Genomic DNA, 4,865 nt, shown 5'->3' with positions numbered 1-4,865 from the left:
CAAATTTAATTGTATATAATGTAAAAGATATGTTTAATCACGATTTGAAATGTAGAGAACTCTACCTTTGATTATATTTTTGTCTCTTTAGATTTTGCATGACAAATAAATCTACCAAACACACTACCCAACAAGATCAAGCCTCCATAGAAAAATTTCTTTAAAAATTATCTTTATTCACAATAATGAAATTCAAGAGAAAAGATTAGTGCTTTCAGTCAACTATTTCTTCCATGTAATAATCATCTCAAATATATCTCCAATTGAAATAAAAATATTTGAGAATGCAATGAATTTTCCATCCAGAATGGCTCCCATAATTTTCCTTCTTTTGCCCTCCCTATTACTACTAATAGAAACAATAGGTCTAGGGGTGGAATGAATGAAAGATCCCGATCTCAAAATTGTAATCTTCCTAAGAATCCATCCCTTCCTAATTTCAAACTTACCCATTTGAACTTCTGATTTAAGCTGGGGAACTCCCTCTTCAACATTTGCATGGAGCTTCACAAAGCTTGACTTAACACTCTTCATCTTCATTTCCAAAGCATATTCGTTGTCCAAATATAGCTCCCCATATGCTTCCATCTTGCTACCCATTGCAATCACCAAACTAAATGGGCTTTTTCTTGCATATCTAGTTGTCATGATTTCTTGCATGGCAATATAGTCCCCTCATATACATGAGCATTGATGGTATCTAATGGATGTTGAAGTGTTACATATGCGCCACTCTCTAATGTTATTGAATTTGAAATTTTGTATAGATTGTATCATGTGCCTTTTGGATAATAAGAAACCACATTCCTATTCCCTTCTTTCAAAAGAGGGGACACAAGAACTACTTTTCCCAATAGATATTATGTGTTGATGCCCAATGTTTTAGTATAGTTAGGGAATGTAAAGAATAAAGGCCTTGGAAGTCAAGATCCTTTGTTATGAACTTCAAAAGATAATGTGTATATGTATTAAAAAAGACAATATCTAAAATCTAATGCCTTCCTAGTAGATTTTGCGACCGACTTCCATAAGTTTAGCTCTCAATGAACTATACCTATTGTATAATGATTTCTAGAAAAAGGATAAAATGCACCAAGTTGAACACATCTATTGTAGAGTTCCTCTATTATGTCTTGTGAAAAGCCATAGATATCAGCACCCATCATGGGGATTCAAAATAATCAAAAGTTTAGAATTTTCTATATGGAGTTCCAAAGATCATCCCATGTTGCAACATTGTCCCTTGTCCAATGTGTGGCATGGACTCTAGATTGAGCAAAGGTAAAATGTGTTAGTATAAAGGGACTCTTGTTTATTATTGATCTCAATGCCTTGTTTATTATAATGACCTCTAAGAGCTGATATAGATATGTACATTGTATTCTAAGACACCATTGTAATGTACTAACACTGAAAGCATAGGTTTTTTTCCCAATGGCCTGAGAATCTATATGCTATCTAGCCTATCTAAGATTAATATAAAGCAAAATAGTTTTTCCATATACTCATTATTGCTACACACTACAACAATTGTATTTTTCTTGTCTTGTGTAAGAAGTTTTTGGTAATTCAAAGATAGATATTTGTGGAGGAAAAATCTATGCCCATTTTTCCTAAAAAAATACACATGCATAAATATTTGCATACATATGTGAGACAAACTAGTAATCTTACAATCTACAAATGATTGTGTGAACATAACTAAAGATAAGATACCCAAGAGATCCAAGCTTTTTCAACCAATATATTTATTACATTGCTACAAAAATATTATTTAACCACAAGATTTTCATTATTCTATAGCTCACTAGAAATCCTAGAGAGATTTTGATAATAGATTTTGCTAAAAAGGGAAAACAAGGCTCACCTTTTATTTTCTTCCCTATGACCTGATAGTCATAATATTCATCTATTATTCTAGGATCTTGTCTTACTACACACACACTAATGACTTCCATTCTTGAAGCATTTCCACTAAATTATCTATTGCTATTACTTATTCCAATCAATCTTCCATCTATCATGGAAAGATCCTCTACATCATTACTGAGCACTATTGTTTGAGCAAATTGGGAGTACTTGAAGAAAACTATATCTTTCATGTATTGTACCATCCACTCAACTTTTGGCTTAGTTTATGTGTTGCTCTGTAAGAAAACTAGCTAAGGTCTTCCCAATCTCATTATAGATCTCTTCTTCAAATTTATCTGACGATATGCCTAGAGGATGTGACAACACTATATTGAACACAATGCACCTTAGCTCTAATCTTATTCCAGCTACCATGCTCAAATTTTTTAATGATTGCTCTATACAACTCACTATTTTCATCAAGCATATTTTCATTGAAAAAATGTGGCATTGCTTTATAAAGGTAGAGTTCTTTCTAAATATGTAGAAAAGAAGATTGTGTTCATCCTCCTAGAAAAAAAGAGGACAAAGAAAGACTCAATCAACTTAATATTGTATTCTAAAATAAAATTCCGATGATTGATCAAAATATCATTGAACTTCTTGAATGGATTAATATTGGGGCAAAAAATTGCCTACACTCACATAAACACTTTTCAACTCATTTTTCACTTAGATCAACTTTTTGAGGGTCTATTTGACTTCTTTTCCTTGCAGCAAATCTTATGCTCTCATCTCTTATCTCACTATCAACATTTGTTATCTTTCACTTAACCCATCTTGTGCTCAAGAAAAGGCATGCCTTACCTATGATGGAGCCTTTCATGGATAGTGTTTATTTAGGGTGTATGGCTAACATACAAATATAAGTTGTATGGAAGAGGTGGAGAAGGGGCATAGCGCTTAAATCCTTGTTTAACTTGTAGAAGACTAATCAATTAAAATTAATTCACTGTAGATAAAATCAAATAAAATGAACACTTACAATTATAGTTCTAATCAAAACTATGTGAGCACTAGTAAATGACCACCAAAGCTTGGTGGACAAGAATGATCTCATCATGGAAGAAAGTAGGCCAATATACAGTTTCCCATAGTGATGAATATAAATTTCTCTTGGTGATATTCATGAAGAATGGAGGGACTATTATATATGTGCCAACCTAAAAGAATGACAATTTTCAAACATTAAGTCCTAACATGGTACAAGTTAGTGGTGATAAAATTCTAAAATCTCATTGCTTCAATGGCTCTCCACATTGCTTTCATCCTCTCATTCAAAATGTGAGCTAGGAAATCTTTGCTGATGGATGTTTTCAGTTGTGTGAGATGAATCTAGTGGGTTTTGTCTAGGTGAAAAGGCATTATTGAAATGTTGTGTTATAATGGAGCCCCAATTTTTGAGCCTGTATTTATGTTGGATTTTTATAAATAAATGTCAATTATCTACCTCTACATTCTTAGAATGAGTAGATATAGTATAATCCGGCTAGAGATGGTGAATAGACTTAGGAGAATGTGAGATTGATGGGATTGTAAATATGGTATAAGTTGTAATCATAATAAAAGTTGATTAGAGAAGAGAATATATAAACAGATTGAATATGATAGTAAAGTAGATGAAGATAATAATGAAAACACACATCTCTTAACATTCAAAGGATGCAAGCAGTTAGTCTTGCCAAGATATAGATGTGGGAACTAATTCCATTCTTCTAGTAGGGTGGAATCTAGACATGGATTGAAAGATAGTCCCATAAAAATATTAGTATAAGTTTGTAACTTATCATTTGAATATCACCATATGTGTGCATAATACAAAGAATGAGGCAGGACAAACCATTAGGGTATGTGCAGGATCATGGTCAACCAAACTATGCCCTTAAGTGGCAATAAAAAATCAGAAAATAAGGGTTATGTCAACTTGACGTGCAATTTTCTACTTGTTATTAACTTTATATCAAAAAGTTGAGAGAAAAGAATCTCTACAAAATTGAATCTACTTTCTAAACTACTAGGACTTATCTCAAAAAAATAAAAATTGATTGGTCAACATTTTGAATTTTAATGCAATATTACAAAAACTTTAGAACAAAAATAAGAAGTAGATGGATGCTTGACCAACTTAATCAAAATAAAAGACCACCTTAATCAAAATCAAATGATAATATTTTTAAATATTATTCTAGATATAAGTAGTAGACTCATGCCTGGATGTGACACATTTTTTGGGTATTTTAATTCTAAATAAATAATAATTAATTAATTTTTGACTTTAATTTTTTTGGAATAAAAAAATCTCATGTCTAACCACCTTAACTAATTCAAAACTTTATAAAATTCAATTTTATTTTTTTTCCTTATAGTAGAAGAAACATAGAATGTGATGCATCTTTTGGATTTAAAAAATGTTGTACCATTTGAAAGTTATAGTTATTTTTTAAGTAGTGTGTCAATCAACATTTTACACATAAATCCATTAGAAAATAAGTAATAATTACTTACTAAACTCATAATTTGAAAAACTTTACATCTATGGAAAGATAAGAACATTCTTAAGAAACCCTTTTCATTTCATCAAATTTTGGTGAAAAACACATCATCAGCTACAAGTTTGAAGTAAAAATCAGATAAAATTAGGCCAAAAGCACATTTTTAGGATGTTTTTAAAGTTGACCATATAGGTTTGGTATCAAAAAATATAGTAGACCTTATAAAGATATTAATTGTTTTCATTTAGTATCAGGATGGGTGGGAAAAAAGTTGGAATAGATTTTGAAATGGTTTGAGATATTTCAGAACTACAAATTTTTAGATCACCACTTTTTGGCACACCATGATCTTGCACATACCCATCATTGAATGATTAGACTACATAAGCATTAGAAGAAGGAAAATGTGCAATAACATACGTTATAGTTTATATATGTAGAGGACTACAATGACATACAAAT

General features: G+C 31.0%; 1 pseudogene; it reads right to left on the bottom strand.

Annotated features, from left to right (window-relative positions):
• Positions 1-222: 222 nt before the first annotated feature.
• LOC149578077 (alpha-glucosidase pseudogene) lies at positions 223-1,501 on the bottom strand (annotated as a pseudogene).
• Positions 1,502-4,865: the final 3,364 nt, after the last annotated feature.

This window comes from Cupressus sempervirens, chromosome 1, assembly GCF_028749045.1.
Source record: "Cupressus sempervirens isolate cs-2001-9-10 chromosome 1, ASM2874904v1, whole genome shotgun sequence".
Lineage (NCBI taxonomy): Eukaryota > Viridiplantae > Streptophyta > Pinopsida > Cupressales > Cupressaceae > Cupressus > Cupressus sempervirens.
Note: the sequence above shows the minus strand (reverse complement) of the source record. Positions and strands in the feature narration are given on the sequence as shown.